At 42.1% G+C, this 18,615-nt stretch overlaps 1 pseudogene; it reads right to left on the minus strand.

Moving 5' to 3' along the window:
• Positions 1-16,549: 16,549 nt before the first annotated feature.
• LOC103002382 (centrosomal protein of 78 kDa-like) lies at positions 16,550-17,144 on the minus strand (annotated as a pseudogene).
• Positions 17,145-18,615: the final 1,471 nt, after the last annotated feature.

Raw genomic sequence — 18,615 nt, forward strand, 5'->3', positions numbered from 1 at the left:
TTTTTTTAACTGCATATGCAAAAACCAGTTTTAGAACATCAGAAGGGTCCCATGTTGGCCATTTTAAGGGCAAGATTTCCTTTAGTTTGCATATAGCCAATTTAGTTTAAACAAATAACAGTAATAGATAATAATAGATGTCACTCGTTCACATTTCACAGGCCTCATTTTCAGATGAACTTACTGGCTCTGAATCACACCCAAGACCAAATTTAAGCTATCAGTTTCCAGGAGTATCTAGACCACATTCAAATTACCAGGACTCTTTAACGAAGGTCAAAACCAGGGTCCTCTAACAAGGGTCAATACCAGGAGTGTCTCTGAGAATGATTAATCCTTTCACTTCCTTTCTCTCCTACCAGTGGGGTCCCCCTGCAACAGGACCTCCTAATGAGGGTCAAAACCAGGGCCCTGACGAAATAAAATTTATATTTAAAGGCAGAAGAAAATGTAAACATGAAAGGTGTCCATTTGGGCCTCTTCCCTCTCTCCCTAATGTGCAATGTGCATCTGCATTACACATTAATCAGAGCTTGTCAAAGATGGGAGTGCCTACTGGACCTGAAAGAGTTTTTTCCCCTTTATTCTGATGCTAGCAATGTAACTTCTTAAAAGAATAGCATTCTTTCCCATCTCGGTAGGGGGTCATGGTGACTTGTTGCTTGCTTTGTAAGTGTTTACCTAGACTGTGTATCCTTGGTGAACTTTATGTATCATATCAATATGCCATTTTGATGTACTATCCTTTGTTTAGAAAATATGTATGAGTGTGCCTTCAACTTCTAACAGGTGGAACAGTTCTGAGTGCTTTCTGAGAGTCTGACTCCTGGGTTGTAATTCTCAGTTTGGCTTGAGAGAAGTCCTTGCACCCCTTACAGAAAACTTTTAAATTAAATTTCCATTGACATATTCTTGGAATAGTTGGCAGGATATTAGAGACACCCACCAGAGGACACCTAGAGTCTACCCTGAACAGGTGCTTGGTACCAGCTTGGTGCCCTTTCAGCTCCACTCACTTCCTGGTATTCCTCAGGTGCTTTGCTGATTTCTCCTAATATCCAGACATCATTGCTTTAAATGATGTCCTGAATTTTATTTGAGCTGTTTTTCTTGGGACTTGGAGTAAACTGGGTTGGCTGGCCTTTGTAAAAATTTGGCTTATATTGGAAAGATTTTATAGATATTTTCTGAACAAACTGTTCGCTAGTGAAATTAGAGACTGAGCCTGCACAGCTCCTAAGGGACTTTTGCTCCTTCCGGGACAGGGCATTCTCAGGTGACTGAGAACTTGGCAGAGGTGTCTAAGGATCAGTCCTTGTGACGTGCAGCCATCCCACAGGGGATCCTTCTACAATCACTAAGTAAATTCTGCTTACTGGAGATGCATGATGGGCTGATCACCTAGAGCTCCAAGCAGCCACGGCAGTTTTAGCCTGTCAGAGGGAGAAACCGAGACAGGTGAGAGAGTCAAACCCTCCCAAGGGTAAGTCCTTGGGGAAATAGACTCAGAAGTAGCACACATTTAATCCATCACACCGCCCTCAGAAAGTTGTTCAGATCATATCCAAATTAGGCTGTGAAATTAATAATGGGAAACTGTGCTCAAAGGCCAAAGTGCTCCATGATGAACCGCCACTACCGGAACTCTGCCTGGCTTCGCGTACAGCTGGAAGGAAGCCAGTGCTTGTAAGCACTTCTCTTAACTCTTAAATGGCCAGGATGGAGCCCTTTTGACATTCCAAAACTGTAGAGAAAGTCAGGGTGATAAAACATTTTCTCAAAATTTTGAGCCTGAGACGAGGCGATGTGGACACTCCATCATCTTTGACCCTCCTCGTAGGTGCACGTCATTTTGCTCATGTGTGATGTTGATGTCCTGCTTTGGGTAAAGGGAAAATTGACTTTAGCTCTCCTAAGCACAAAGGAACATGTGCTTTAATCCAGGAAACTGACTTTAACTCTCCGGAGTGGTTAATCCCTTTCCCAGGCTAACTAAACCTAGCCAATCAATTCATCAGTCATTCAGCGTGTTCTCTGAGACCTCCCTGGGGGCCCAGCATGCACTGGACACCATGGAAGAGAGACGGGTATGAATTCATTCTTGCATTCAAACTGGGGAGTCCACGCCACGGCACCGAGCTCCCCATTTTCCCACATGCCTTCATGGGGCCTTTCCATGTACTGGTCCTTCAGCCTGAAATACCTCCTCCCTCTCGCACTTCATCGGTCAGGAGTCTTCCCCATCCTGAAGGCCCAAAACGTGATACTGTGCTCCTTATCAGGCTTCTAAGTGTTCAAAATAAATAATAATAATAAAAAAAACAAACAAAAAAAAACAAACAAAAAATTTTTGAGCCTGAGAGAGCAAAAGTCTTCCTAGGAGAAAACTTAAAGTTATAACTCTTATCATGTTCTTGAAATGTAAACACAGCCCACACCACCTGAGACTGCAGCCTTGGCTGAATTAGTATAATCTAAAATTGAAAGAAAAAAAGGTAAAAGAGGACTTTTTAACTCAAGCAGGAAAACCATGAGATCTCTCTGTTTTTATCTGGTTGTCTGTCTGTCTGTACGTTGTAAATATGACATGTCCCTACCTCCAGATGGTGTGATTAAAATTAATTTGTAAAAGAGCTTTATTTAATTGACTTAAACATTGGTACTTAGAGTAAAATATTTCTAAATGTAACAAACTATCCCAGGTTTTTAAAGTATCATGTTGATCTAGGATTAATCTTTTTTTTTAAATTTTTATTGGATAGGATTAATCTTTAGTGAATGAAAACAAGTTTAGGGTCTTCCCTGGTAGTCCAGTGGTTAAGACTCTGTGCTCCCAATGCAGGGGGCCCGGGTTTGCTAGTATCAGTGTGTCATTTTGATGTGTGATCCTTTGTTTCAAAAATGTATAAGGCTGTGCCTTCAACTTCTAACTAGTGGAACGTTTCTCAGAGCCTTAAGAGAGCCTGTCTTCCAGTTTATAGTCCTTAGTTTTATTCAAATAAGTTCCCTTTGTTTTCCCCTTAACTTGATTGTTTATTGAATTTTCCTTGACATCCCCTAATGAGGGTTAAAACCAGGACCCCCTAACAAGGGTCAAAACCAGGTCCCCCTAATTACGGCCGAAACTACAAGATTCGGACTTATGGACTTACGCAGTGACACAGACACTCAAGATAAAAGCCAAACCAATTCCAAAAGGTTCACTTTGATACAGTAACGTTAAAAGCCTATACATAGGGAATTTCATCCCATTTTCTTCCCTTTTATAATACGGGAAGAAAGTGAAATGTTGAAAGAAAGAAATGTTGAAAGTGAAAGATAGTGTTATAGTCTAAGGTGCCCTTAAGGAGCTATCATTCCTCACAGCCTAAGGGATATTGGGGCCATGCAGTGTTATAATGGAATATAATTTTCATTCTTTTCATGGGAGCATAGCTGAAGATCTCCCAGTTTTGCAAAATATACCATAGGGGACTATAAGATGGAATAGAGTTCTGGTTTTCCATTATTCTTTCACGTGGACATATTACCAGAAACAGACGGGCAGACCAGTATCTGACAGCTTTTCAGGGTCACAATTCCCTAGCACAAGGAAGTTTCCTGCCTGCTGTTCCAGATGGGGGTTCAGATGAGCCTTGGTCTAAAAGGGAGTTTCCCAGTTACCACTCAGGCGGTGCTGGATGGCCAAGAAGGGAAAATCCTGTTAAAGCGGTGCTCCACTCAAAAGCACATGACCAAGTCCTATGCATCACCCCCTCAAAAGGAAAATTCCAATTAAGGCAATCCAGTAAGGAAGAATACCCTGGTGTTGTCACACATGAGGTTCTGCCACTTACCAGAGACATCTTACAGACCAAGGCCAGAGCCTTGTTTCCCTCACAAAAATAAAAAAACACCATGGGCCAATGGTGCCTGGTTGGTGGCAAGCACTCAGGGCTGTTCCTTAGACAGAAGTGCTCAGGCAGCCACTGGCCAGGGGCCAGTGTGCCATTGGCTGTCCCTTCGTGATCACCAAAATTGCTACCAACTGGGATCTGCCCACCCACCAGGAAGCAAAGCCAACTTATTGACACCAGGTTGTGGTGAAGGAAAGTACAGCATTTATTGCAGGTGCCAAGCAGGAATGGGCAGCTTATGCTCAAAAGACTCGAATCCCCACCCCCTAGGACTTTCAGGGAAGGGTTTTAAAGGCAACATTTGGGGTGAAGGCTGCAGGGAGCATGATTTTCTTCTGATTGGTTGGTGGTGAAGTAACAGGGAGATGTTTCAGGAATCTTAATCATCAATCTTCTGGTTCCAACCAGTCTGGGGTCTACTTGCTTGTGGTCTGCATGGAGTCACCATCCTCTACCTGAGTCAGGGTCTTAGTTTCTGCAGAACAGCTCAGAGATATGCATCAAATTGTTATGTGTATCACGAGAAGGATCTAGGACTCTGTTTTATCTCTGAACCGTTGTTTAAGCCATCATTACTTTTCTTGCTCAACTGCTCCTCCTTTGTTTCTGCATTCCCTCACTTCCCCAATTAGCAACTGCTTGAGTCTGCCCTTTGGAACTCAGGGAAGGCCTAGGAGACTAAAGCCCTTTTCTATGAACAAGAAACCCTGGACACGGAGGGGCTTTTGTACCTGGGAGGGCCCTGCAGGGTCGTGCTTGGTTTCAACACCCCCTTTTCCTTGATACTCCTCAATCCTGAGGAGAACAGGGGTGGAACAAGAAAAGGAATAAAGTTTTGAATAGAGAGATTAATTATCAAGTTGGCAGGGGAACTTGGTTTTAGGGTGGCTCGGTTTCACTGGGGGTAAGGCCTCTCTTCTGAAGGATCTGTGAAAGCACAGACATTGATCCTCAGCAGACCTGAGAGGATCTGACCCGAGGTAGAGAAAGTCTTTTTGTCATCTCCACGCTGCACTAGGTCCCTTGGGACCAGCTTTGCCAGGTGAGGGCTGCTTGAACTCTGTTCTCTCACATACCTGGACTATAGCCACACTTCTCTTTTCTCTCTCAGTCTATGTGCATCAAAACCCCAGAGACCCCGATTCTTCTTTAGGTTCCAGGAGAAATATGAGATCCTTAAGTTCTACTCGATTTGTGTGCTTCTTTGTTCCAGGCCTGTCTGAGGACAGGGACAAGTTCAGGTAATTGGGCTTCAGCCATAATGCAGGACCCCCTCCTCAAGTTCTCCTTTTGGGGTGAGAGGAGTCATCTTCAGAACCTAAATTAGAAATTTAAAGAAGGGATGGCAATTGTCATTGACATGAAGTAGTTTCCATCACCTGCATATTAAACTGTGATTAATCAAATGAGGATTCTCTGTGTGGCCCTGCAGAGATTGAGAGCAGAGGCTTCTCAGCCATTTGGGGGCAGCAGATGAGTTCACTTCCTGCTACTCAGAGTCTCTGCATAGTAGCAGTCCCTGGGCATCCTCTGTGAGGTTATTCCCAATGACTCTCGTCCCCCTGAAAAATCCTCGAAAGGTGTTGGTGATTATGTGATAAATATAAGGTACTTGCTTTTATGTGTTGTATTCATTTATTTGTTTAGAAGGGGGAATACGTTTATGGAAGCAACATAAGACTGTGATCTAGGGACTTCCCTAGCGGTCCAGTGGTTAGGACTTTGCCTTCCAGTGCAGGGGGTATGGGTTTTATCCCTGGTTGGGGAGCTGGGATCCCACATGCCTCGTGGCCAAAGGGGCAAAGCATAAAACAGAAGCATTTTGTTACACATTCAATAAAGACTTTAAAAAAAAAGGTCAAAAAAAAAAAAAAAGACTGTGTTTTAAGGAAGACATGATAAAGGGGGTATTCTTCGGTCCAACTGTGCAAAACGTGGCCTCATCTGGTGTTTGTGCAAATTCTGGGAACTGAGAGAGACAATAGCTTTATTTATTTTTTGAAGATCTTTATCTTTTTTTAAAAAATAAATTTATGTTATTTTAATTTATTTTTGGCTGCATTGGGTCTCTTTTGCTGCACGCAGGCTTTCTCTAGTTGCAGCGAGCGGGGGCTACTCTTCGTTGTGCGCAGGCTTCTCATTACAGTGGCTTCTCATTGCGGAGCATGGGCTCTAGGCACGCTGGCTTCAGTAGTTGTGGCTTGCGGGCTCTAGAGCGCAGGCTCAGTAGTTGTGGCGCACGGGCTTAGTCGCTCTGCGGCACGTGGGATCTTCCCGGACCAGGGCTCGAACCCGTGTCCCCTGCATTGGCAGGTGGATTCTTAACCACTGCGCCACCAGGGAAGCCCTAAGGAATACTTTTTCATGACACATGTGAAGGATAGTAAGGAAGGCTTCATTCAAGACAGACTACTGCAATGGGGTTTTGCAGTAGGGGAGAGATTGAGCCTTATCTCTGAATAAAAGAGGGAGAAGTGAAGTTTAATAGCTAAGGAACAAGGTGGGATCTGTGAGTAGAAATTTTCTAAGAAGAAAATCAGAATTCTGGATGAACAAACTTGACAGGATTCTTGCTGGAGGCCGGCCAGGGTGTTAATATAACAAGGGTGGAGAATGAAGTATTTGGTCATTTATCAAGGGTGGTTAGATACCAAGGGTGGGGAATGAGAAATTTGTTCAGGTATTGAGGGTGGGAGATCTTTTGCTAACCTGACCCAGCAGAATTCTTGCTAAAACTGGACAAAGTGGGCCAAGGACAGAGCCCAAGTTCAGGACCTAGTCAAGAAGAGGGCTCAGAAGAGCCTGACTCACGTTTAGCACCCAGTTCAGTATGGTTTTAATTTGCATTGCTTTCATTCTTAGTATTGTTGGATGTATTTCTGAATGTTTAAAAGCCATTTATGTTTCCTTTTCTGTGAAATGTCTTTTTTTTTCATGCTCTTTATCAGTTTTTGGGTTGGGTTTTTGGCATATATCTTTCTGATTTTAAAGAGCTCTTTATAGATTAAGCATCTAAAACTTCATATATCATTTATGTTGTAAGTATTTTCTCCCTTTGTTGTCCTTAGTTTTTGAATTCCTTCCTTGTCTTTATTTTTTGCCTTTAAAAATGTCTAGGGGCCTTCCCTGGTGGTCCAGTGGTTAGGAGTCTGCCTTCCAATGCAGGGGATGCGGGTTCAATCACTGGTTGGGGAACTGGGATCCCACATGTTGCGGGGCAACTAGGCCCACACGACGCAACTAGAGAGAAGCCCACGTGCTGCAACTAAGACCCAACGCAGCCAAATAAATAAGTAAATTTTAAAAAAGTCTAAATTTAATGTGTTTAATTTTATTAATTTTTAACAGATACTGTTTTAAAATTTTACTTAATTGTGCTTGAGCATTCCATTATTATTATTTTGTTTTAATTTAATTTTATTTTTTTTAACATCTTTATTGGAGTATAATTGCTTTACAATGGTGTGTTAGTTTCTGCTTTATAACAAAGTGAATCAGCTATACATATACATCTATGCCCATATCTCTTCCCTCTTGCGTCTCCCTCCCTCCCACCCTCCCTATCCCACCCCTCTAGGTGGTCCCAAAGCACCGAGCTGATCTCCCTGTGCTATGTGGCTGCTTCCCACTAGCTATCGGTTTTACATTTGGTAGTGTATATATGCCCATGCCACTCTCTCACTTTGTCACAGCTTACCCTTCCCCCTCCCCGTGTCCTTCATTATTATTTTTAATGTAATCTATCTTAAATTATGAATGAATACTGAATTTCATCTAATGAATATTCATCCTCTATTAAGATGTCCTTGTTCTTCTGGGTGCTGGGTTATGATGGTGAACAACACAGGCAGGGTCTTTGCTCTCATGGATATTACATCAATGGAGGGAAAAAGATAAGCTCATCAGTGGCCTAGAGCATAGTTATAGATTGGTCAAGTGATTAAAAGAAGAGCACCTGTTGTGTGAAAGAGCACCTTATTTTGTATAAGTTGGCATCCATGAGGGACATAAATGTGACCTGAGAATGGAAGGATATCAGTGTCCTGATGTTTGGACGCTGGGCTCAGATGACCCTGGGTATTAGAACAGCACATTCTAGTGCCTTGCTGTGGGAGATAACTTGATTAGTTCAACAGGGATAAAGGAACCTGAAAGGATGTCATATAATCAGTGAAAGAGAGTGTTGGACTGTAGGGAAAAGTCAGCTCGTAGTACCTTGTTGCCATTGGAAAGGGCTAAATTCTGTTCTGAACACAGCAGCAGGTGAATCATTTCTGGGGACTAATGGAGAGTAACATAATCCAGTATATCTGGCAAATATTTAATAACAGATTATAGGGGCCAGGAGAGGATTTGCAGGGCCAAGAGGAGGCCTTGGCATTGCTCTGGGGTGAGGCCACCATGGCTTTGCTTGGAAAAAGGAGGAAGGGGAGCCGGAGAGAAGTTATGTGATGACAAGGCATATTTTCAGGAATTTGAAATGAGGATGAGGGAAATGAGGAACCAGAAAAAGTTATGGGTCAAGGGCTGGAATATCTTGATGGCTAGTAAGTATTACTTAAATAGTGAGGAGAAAAGGAGAAATCACAAATGGTGATTTTGGTGGAGAAATCACAAAATTTGCTTTAGGTATGTTATTATTAATACAAAGTAATTAATTGACGAGGTAAAACATTAGCATGGAACCCAGACACATTTTTGTACTTTGCACAAAAGCATCTTAGGTGCTAATAGTGCCTTTTGGCTCTGTTTACTCCTGGCAGCATCTGGTGATTTGGTATCCTGCCCAAGGAGGGGAATAGCTAAACAGGTGACAGATACCATGTAGAGGATCTCAAAACTATGTTTTGTCTGTCAGTTACTATCCTAATCAGTACCTCTAACAACCTCTTGCAGGACCCTAGGTCCTGTGGCACTGTGGTTGGGAGACCCTGGTCTAACTGGTGGCAGATTCTATGCAGATAAGGAGAAGAGATGGCCAATCTAGGGGCCTCCTGCTGTCTCACAGGGAGGAGAGGAGAAGGAAGCAGTTCCAGATTCCCTGTTCAGTGTCCACAGACTTGTTCCAGTTGGAGACATCTCACCACGGACACCTCTCTGGAGGGTTCTGTGCCTTTCCAGTGATGGGCCTTAAACCCCACTCAAGTCTTACTCCTGTATTCTTTGGAAGCCAGCTTTGAGCCAAGTGAGATATATCTTATCTCTCTCTATGAAGACTTATGCTTCATTAAAAAAAACTGAAGTATGGTTGATTTACAATATTGCTTTAGTTTCAGGTATACAGGACTTATGCTTCATTTTAAAGCCCTACCCACCTCTCCTAAATCTGAATATTGTGAGAGCAGAGACTAGGTTTCCAGCCCCCATCACAGGGCCCAGAGCAGAACAGATGGCAGAAAATCTTCTGAAACAGAAACACACTCAGTGACTCTTACTGAGCACGTATAATGTGTCATCCCTGTGCTATGTGCTTTAGATATGGATGTAAATGAGACATACCACTGGCTTCACGGTGTTTCCAAGGGAGAAGGGAGACCAGCAGATGCAAAGGCTAATATAGTCTGGAGTGAGGAAACCTTATTATAGGTGCAAGAGACGCATAGGGATGAGAGGGCAATGTGGAGAAGGTTTCCTGTGAATGGAAGATATCGCAGAGGACAGTTTGTTTGGGTTTACACTTAGAAAGGAACAATGGAATCTGGTACAGTGGAATCCTGCATTTCTGTACAGATTTGGACTCTTCCAGGTAACGGTACATGGCAACCACTGTTGGACCTTTGCCCGCCACATCCAGCCAGTGTTTGGAAGATGGTGTGGGTGGAAAAAATGGACCCACTTCAATGGGATGCCTCCTGTGCAGAGAGTGAGCGTCTTCTTTGCTGTGAGGGAACTCTTATCGATGCAGCCATCCCAGATCTTACTACGGAGGAGGATCCTCCATGCAGCACTCTCTCTAGTGCTCACTAAAATTTCCCCAAACACTGAAATGCTTTGTTGCTTTTGAGGGAGAAAGTATGTAATCAGGCCCAGAGTGAGGGTGGGGCCCGGGAGTAACATGAGGAAAACATTCCCTGATCAGGCAGTGAATGAAAAGTTCTCAGGAACATCTGAAAAGGAAAAACACAGTAACAGTAACAACTATAATGCTCTGGGGTTTTTTTTCATATTCTTTTCCATTATGGTTTATTACAGGACATTGAATATAGTTCCCTGTGCTGTACAGTAGGACCTTGTTGTTTATCTCTTTTATATATAGTAGTGTGCATCTGCTAATCCCAAACTCCTAATTTATCCCTCCCCCACCTCCTTTCCCCTTTGGTAACCGTAAGTTTGTTTTCTGTGTCTGTGAGTCTGTTTCTGTTTCGTAAATAAGTTCATTTGTGTCATATTTCAGATTCCATATATAAGTGACATCATGATATTTGTCTTTCTCTGTCTGATTTACTTCACTTAGTATGATAATCTCTAGGTCCATTCATGTTGCTGCAAATGCTCTGTGTTAGTGCGTGTTGTATAATATACTCTCTTTCATGGTAACAACTCATTTCCTGCTTTCAGATGATTAATGGAGCTGTAGTTTAGTTTGTGCACCGCCACATGGTTTACACAGTGGATTATGGAACACGGGCAGCCGGGAATATTTAAGCGCGCTTGTTCTACTCTTTCCGTCATCCTCTTGACTTTGTTAAGTATTTCCCTTGAGCCTGGCCGTTTCTTTAGTGCAGTGATGGAGATTGAAAGACAAAACTTAATGAATTGGAAGACAGAAAATGACAATCTCAGGAATTTAAATTATTAGCTCAAAGCCAGATCAGAAAACTTCTTTGATATCCCTGAATGAACCCCTGATTTCTTGTACCTGAAGGGCCGTGATAACAGAAATTAAAATACGATGTTTTGTCTTGTGCATGGCGGGATTACAGAGCAAATTGAACTCGCAACTTGTGCAGCCACTTGTGTAAATGTTAGGATGTTCAGTAAGAAAGAACGGGAACATTATAATTACAATAGAAACATTTGGGGAGATTCTAAGAAATCTAAATGCTCTGAACTACTAAAGTCTGTTTAGTATATCGTGCAGGGAGAATCCTTACCTCCCTTCTTACAATCATCCACTGAAGCTGGGAACCAGTACAATAGATTGTTTCATTGCTAAATCCAAAGGCATAGGGCTTCCCTGGTGGCGCAGTGGTTGAGAATCTGCCTGCTAATGCAGGGGACACGGGTTCGAGCCCTGGTCTGGGAAGATCCCACATGCCACGGAGCAGCTGGGCCCGTGAGCCACAACTACTGAGCCTGCGCGTCTGGAGCCTGTGCCCCGCAACGGGAGGGGCCGCGATAGTGAAAGGCCCGCGCACCGCGATGAAGAGCGGTCCCTGCACCGCGATGAAGAGTGGCCCCCACTTGCCGTAACTAGAGGAAGCCCTCGCACGAACCGAAGACCCAACACAGCCAAAAAAAATAAAGAAATAAATAAATAAAGTAGCTATAAAAAAAAAAAAAAAAAAAAAAAAAATTCTAAAAAAAAAAAAAAAAAAAAAAAAAAAAAAAATCCAAAGGCATAGCCAGCTTGAGAGACAGAATAGATTTGAAATAGTGAAAACGTATTTTTCTTCCTAGCCTATACAAACAAATAATATTTGAGAACCACTTGAAGAGACAGAGAATGCCAACTTTTAGAATACAGAAATGGCGTTAAGCACTGAGATATTTTCCTTCTTCAGTACAGCTTGAACAGACTTCCAGTACTTGGGAGGAAGAAAACAAGCAAGTAGAAAAAAAGTAGGGGGGTAATTGAGATGAGGGGAAGTGGGTCTGTATTTCTCAGTTTCCACTTGAAATATCACTCTTTCAGAGTCTGGCTTAATCCCTGGCGTGAGAAAAGTAATAAACATCACTGTAAAAACGGATTTTAGATATGAGAAGGGCTACAGAAAGGAAAGCCTGAATTTCCTGTTCACCGAAAAATGCATGGAGAGAATCGTGTTCTTCCTCATTAGCCCACAAGCTACTGCTGAATTTAATTGAGGGTACCTGCTGATAAGTCAGCTCCAGAGGCTGGACGAGGGAAACTGAATCCTACACAGAACGCTCATGACTCCCTTGAGAGGGGTGAGGAGGCAGTGTCTGCGGCTCCCCGGGACCATCCTTCCCTGTGAGCTTCAGGACCAGCTGCACTATCTGTCCGAACCACCACATAGCTTTGCCTGGGCCAAGACATCTAAGTATACATGGGCAATTTAAGATCAAGATGACTTAATTCCAAAAAGCAAATGTATTACAGAAAGTGGATACCGTACCTTCCAAGTAGAAAAAGGATACCATTCCACTCTGGGTTTTTACCAGTGTTGTTGCGTAAGTACCTTAGGGATTTAAATGAGCATGATGAGGAAGGGAGAGAAAACTTAGAAACAGTGTTTTCCTTGGGATCTGAATTAAGGCGATAATAATGTACATACAAGTATTTAGCTTTTACGTAGAACACACTTGTATAATGCTTTGTGACAGGGATTGTTTCAAATGCTTTGTCATGGGAATTTATTTTATCTCATACCAAAGAAACATCACAGAGACTTCTATGTGTTGAGCAGACAGCACAGAGATGTTAGGCACTAACATGATCAAGGTCACAAATTCACAGGGTGTGGAGATGAGGACCACACAGGTGGCGTCCACAGCCTGTGGCACTAATGCTCATGCTGTGCTGCCTCCCTCACAGATTTAATGAACGTATAATCACATACCTCACTTTCCTGAAAATCTCTCAGTTAGTTGCCTTCCAGGGGTTAAGCTGAGGGTGTCAGGATAAAAATTGAATGTCAGTATGAGAAGTAAGGAAAGATTCGTATTTTTCAAACCCAGGTCTCCCTCTCCATGCAGTACAGCAATGGAACCCTGGTCACCACAGGTTCTAGGAGTCATGTCAAGAGCCGAACAATGACCACTTTCTAGAAAAGCTCAAATCTGTCTCTTCATAGATCTGTAGAACCATTTGAGGAGCAAGGCATTATTGAAAATTAGGTCAACGTGGGTTTGACATAAAATTGTAGGACTTCGGCTCAGGAAAGTTGGAGTAGACATACTTGTTCCTACCGCATCCACTAAGTAAGTACAGCTAAGAATCCTGGAGGTTATACATAAGATAAACATAAGAAGACTTAGGAAGGTGGAGAGAAAAAGGCAGCGCAGATAGGGACCCTGAGGCCCCCAAAGCATCATGGTGTTCCCGGGTTATCCCTCAGTTTTCTTTTTGTCTCATTTGTCCCAGACTGGATACTAGAGTAGCCGGCAATCTGTAAACTTCAACAGGTGCACATAGGAAAAAAAGCCTCAGGAAAAGACTGCTATTTCTACCCAAAGACAGGGAAGGGCAGCCTAGTAAGAGAAAACTTTTGGATGGTAGCCGCTCCACTTCACCGAAACACCTATATATGTTTATATATATATACACACATACCCAGTTCCCTGCCCCCCTCTCCAGTAAGAAAAGGCTATGGAGAGCCTGGACTTGTACACTTGCAGGGATATAATGAGGTGCCGCAGTGCCCACCAAGGGAAGAACGAGCTTGGAAGGTGGCATTGGATGTCAGCCAGGAAGGCTGGAGTTCCATTATAAAGACCTTGCGTTCGTATGTCATCTGAATGAACTCGGGATCCATAGAAAGCTATGGGTCATAGGAGCAAACTGGCATTATTTCTTGGCGTAACTTAACCATTAAATGCCCAAATGAATGAAGAGAGAGGATTATACTCCTTTTAAAATAATACTTCCTGTTTAATTTGTGGGCCTAGTGTCCCCTGCTGGATGCTGGTCACCCCTCCAAGTTACCCCCAGTACACACACACACACACACACAAATCTATATGGATGTTGGGATAATTTACACACAGGCACCAATAAACATGAAATAAAGTTTGTTACCCATACAGTAAATAGTAAAGGGATTCCCCAAGGAGAAGGCTTAGTTGGTGGGGAGTGAAGTCAGAGCAAAGTGGGGCAGGAGGCTTTGGCTTTATTGATCAGGAGGTGGGTCCAGGGTGTGGGTTCCATCAAGGCCCAGAAGTGCCTCTATTTGAAATTCTCCTGGTGTACACTCAGGCTTTGTTATAGGGTCCCAAAGGTCGTAGGGATTAAGCAGGGAGGGGACGGGGGAGCCTATCAAGGACCAAACATTAAAGATGTTTGTAAATGTAAAAAATGTAAACATTATTACACTTTCCCTCATAGCAGCACACTCAGGCCTTCCCGCAGCTTAGAACCAGTCCACGGTTCCATCTCTGTCCCTGTCACAGCAGCTCAGGCCAAACCTGAGTTATCCCTGCTCATGTTTCTTTTTTTTTTTAACATCTTTATTGGAGTATAATTGCTTTACGATGTTGTGTTAGTTTCTGCTTTATAACAAAGTGAATCAGCTATACATATACGTATATCCCCATATCTCTTCCCTCTTGCATCTCTCTCCCTCCCACCCTCCCTATCCCACCCCTCTAGGTGGTCCCAAAGCACTGAGCTGATCTCCCTGTGCTATGCGGCTGCTTCCCACTAGCTATCTATTTTACATTTGGTAGTGTATATATGCCCATGCCACTCTCTCACTTTGTCCCAGCTTACCCTTCCCCCTCCCCGTGTCCTCAAGTCCATTCTCGAGTAGGTCTGCGTCTTTATTCCCGTCCTGCCCCTAGGTTCTTCATGACCTTTTTTTTTTTTTAGATTCCATATATATGTGTTAGCATACGGTATTTGTTTTTCTCTTTCTGACTTCTTCACTCTGTATGACAGACTCTAGGTCCATCCACCTCACTACAAATAACTCAATTTTGTTTCTTTTTATGGCGGAGTAATATTCCATTGTGTATATGTGCCACATCTTCTTTATCCATTCATCTGTCGATGGACACTTAGGTTGCTTCCATGTCCTGGCTATTGTAAATAGAGCTGCAATGAACATTGGGGTACATGACTCTTTTTGAATTCTGGTTTTCTCAGGGTTTATGCCCAGTAGTGGGATTGCTGGGTCGCATGGTAGTTCTATTTTTAGTTTTGTAAGGAACCTCAGTACTGTTCTCCATAGTGGCTGTATCAATTTACATTCCCACCAACAGTGCAAGAGTGTTCCCTTTCCTCCACACCCTCTCCAGCATTTATTGTTTGTAGATTTTTTGAAGATGGCCATTCTGACTGGTGTGAGATGATATCTCATTGTAGTTTGGATTTGCATTTCTCTAATGATTAATGATGTTGAGCATTCTTTCATGTGTTTGTTGGCAATCTGTATATCTTCTTTGGAGAAATGTCTCTTTAGGTCTTCTGCCCATTTTTGGATTGGGTTGTTTGTTTTTTTGTTATTGAGCTGTATGAGCTGCTTGTAAATTTTGGAGGTTAATCCTTTTTCAGTTGCTTCATTTGCAAATATTTTCTCCCATTCTGAGGGTTGTCTTTTCGTCTTGTTTATAGTTTCCTTTGCTGTGCAAAAGCTTTTAAGTTTCATTAGGTCCCATTTGTTTATTTTTGTTTTTATTTCCATTTCTCTAGGAGGTGGGTCAAAAAGGATCTTGCTGTGATTTATGTCATAGAGTGTTCTTCCTATATTTTCCTCTAAGAGTTTTATAGTGTCTGGCCTTTACATTTAGGTCTTTAATCATTTTGAGTTTATTTTTGTGTATGGTGTTAGGGAGTGTTCTAATTTCATTCTTTTACATGTAGCTGCCCAGTTTTCCCAGCACCACTTATTGAAGAGGCTGTTTTTTCTCCATTGTATATTCTTGCCTCCTTTATCAAAAATAAGGTGACCATATGTGTGTGGGTTTATCTCTGGGCTTTCTATCCTGTTCCATTGATCTATATTTCTGTTTTTGTGCCAGTACCATACTGTCTTGATTACTGTAGCTTTGTAGTATAGTCTGAAGTCAGGGAGCCTGATTCCTCCAGCTCTGTTTTTCTTTCTCAAGATTGCTTTGGCTGTTTGGGGTCATTCGTGTTTCCATACAAATTGTAAAATTTTTTGTCCTAGTTCTGTGAAAAATGTCATTGGTAGTTTGATAGGGATTGCATTGAATCTGTAGATTGCTTTGGGTAGTATAGTCATTTTCACAATATTGCCTGCTCATCTTTCTATCACACCATATATGTGCTTTGTCCACAAGTCCACTTGGCTCTACCTTAAAATTCTTCATTAGTTGACCACCACTCATCACCTGACAGCTCAATGAAGGCAGAGATTATATCTGATACATTACTGTTGCATTCCCATGTACTCAAAATTGCCTTGCTCCTAGTAGATGCTTCACAGTTATGTTGTTTTTACTTTATTTTATTTTTTAAAATATAAGTAATTTATTAAAATTTGAAGGCAAAAACATAATTTTAAAAGATTTAGACCTATGTCAGGTGTGATAGAATATGGATGCTTTCTTGAAATTCAAAATCAGATCCAAGAGTATCACTTACAGAGTGTTCTAGTAGATTGAGTTTACTTTTAGTTGTCTTTGATGAAACAGTCACTGTTCTTCTCTCTTTCTTAATAGAAATGTGTTTTTTTGAAGGGTCACTTTTAATTGGTTCATTAACCAAAGAACTATTTTGCCTGATTCCTTTGCTTTTCTGCTTTATGGGTGAGTCAGAGCAGGAATGCAGCTCCTTCACAGGTTGTTTCTTAGCAGAGTCTTTTTGTGGTATACACACCTGTTTTGGTCATTTTTGCTGAGGAAGACGTGCTATTTCTACATAAATCCTCTTCCTTGACTTCCAGTTCCAGAAGTTGCATCTGCTGAGGGAAAACGTGTTCCAGTAATGAAATCTTCAAAAGACTCTTGCCACTGCTCTGTGACTGGGACCCCCAGGTTGTCTTTGGAAGTTTCTAAGGCCTCCTGAGTAGAGACTGGGACATAGAAGGAGTCTAGGGGCAAAGGAATTCTAGCATCACCTGTAATTTTCTGCAACTTCATTAGTGTTCCTTCATTGTAAGCTGACTGCGTACAGATAGAAACGTGGATATTTTGCATTTGTGCTAGGGCACTCTGCTTTGATTCTGACTTTTCTTCTTCTAGTGCCTTCTTTTCTTCTTTAGGTGGGCTACTAACAGTAGAATTCATCTGGGGACGACCTAGTAAATGAAAATCTGACTGATCTATACCAGCCATTGTGGCCAGCTGCCCAAGCCCAGCATCTTAAAGGAGATCCAAGAAAGCATGGAACTTCTGAAAAGAATTCTCAATGCTGACTAAAACACCTTCATCATCCAGGATCATGCTTGTCAATGACTGCATGAAGGACTTCAGACAAAGAGAAATTTATGTTCCTTAACTGGGCGTTTTCATGTTCCAGCTCACTGACTCGTTTATCAGCCTTAAGCCTTATTACTCTTTCCTCCCTTAATTGCTTTAGGCACTCCTCCAGCTTTTCCTGCAAGGCTTCTTGTTTCAAATTGATTTTCTCTGGCTCTTCCTGAACACTTTCTGAGGAATCATTGACCTCTGATTTCTGAGGAGGAAGGACTCTCTAATCCTTTGTTTAAATAAATGTTTTCTCTTCCTTCTGAAATAAGAGCCATGTATTGATAGCATTTCTTAGAAATCAGCAGTGATTTCTTTTTTTTTTTTAAATAAATTTATTTATTTAATTTTGGCTGCATTGGGTCTTCGTTGCTGCACACGAGCTTTCTCTAGTTGCGGTGAGCGGGGGCTACTCTTCGTTGTGTAGAACGGGCTGTGGTGTGTGGGCTTCTCATTGAGGTGGCTTCTGTTGTTGCCTAGCATGGGCTCTAGGTGTGTGGGCTTCAGTAGTTGTGGCGAGAGGGCTCAGTAGTTGTGGCTCATGGGCTCTAGAGCACAGGCTCAGTAGTTGTGGCACATGGACTTAGTTGCTCCTCGGCATGTGGGATCTTCCTGGACCAGGGCTCTAACCCATGTCCCCTGCATTGGCAGGCAGATTCTTAACCACTGCGCCGCCAGGGAAGTCCGTGATTTCTATCAGTTAAATAAATCTCAACTATTTCTTCAGAATCTGTTCATGATTATATAGCCTAAAGAAAAGTAAATAGAAAGATATCTCATGTTTAAAATTTAATCAGCATAAGGAAGTGAAAATTCTGGTGAACACATGCTGAGATATCTTAGGACTTAGTGCAGACAGTGTTTAGTAGCTGTGCCAACTTTGTTGTAATGCCAAGCCAGGAGGAAATGTTAAATGATATTATAAAATGTAATTAACATGTGTAATACACAAATATATACTTTGAGGTCACTCATAAAAAGATAGTGCAAAAAAAAAAAAGGGCAACATTCCTAGGTAGGCCAGTTTGCAGAATTAATAATGGTATTAACTCCGAACCTATGCTTAACCTCACTAGTGATGAGGAAATTGCCGATATTCTGTAAAACCCAAACGAACTTTTTGGCCAACCAAATAGTATCAACAGTGTTGACAATTGCCTCGTCTTCTAGAAGAAGAGGTGACTACTGTCCTTTTTTATTGGGCATCTTCATTTAAGGTTGGATATTTAGCACAGGCTTCTTATTGCATAGTTTTGAAGAATCAATCAAAATATAAATCATCATGTAGTTTACCTCATGTGAGGCAAAAAAATGTCTGTGGGAAGGTAAGAGAGAATTGTAGAAGCAGAGCAAATTTGTACGAAGACTAAAGGGTTATTTGCTGGATTTGAATTAAGGATGAGTAAATGCAGAAAATAAGACAATGGCAGACTTAATAGCTAAGAAC

This window comes from Balaenoptera acutorostrata, chromosome 19, assembly GCF_949987535.1.
Source record: "Balaenoptera acutorostrata chromosome 19, mBalAcu1.1, whole genome shotgun sequence".
In the NCBI taxonomy this organism is placed as follows: domain Eukaryota; kingdom Metazoa; phylum Chordata; class Mammalia; order Artiodactyla; family Balaenopteridae; genus Balaenoptera; species Balaenoptera acutorostrata.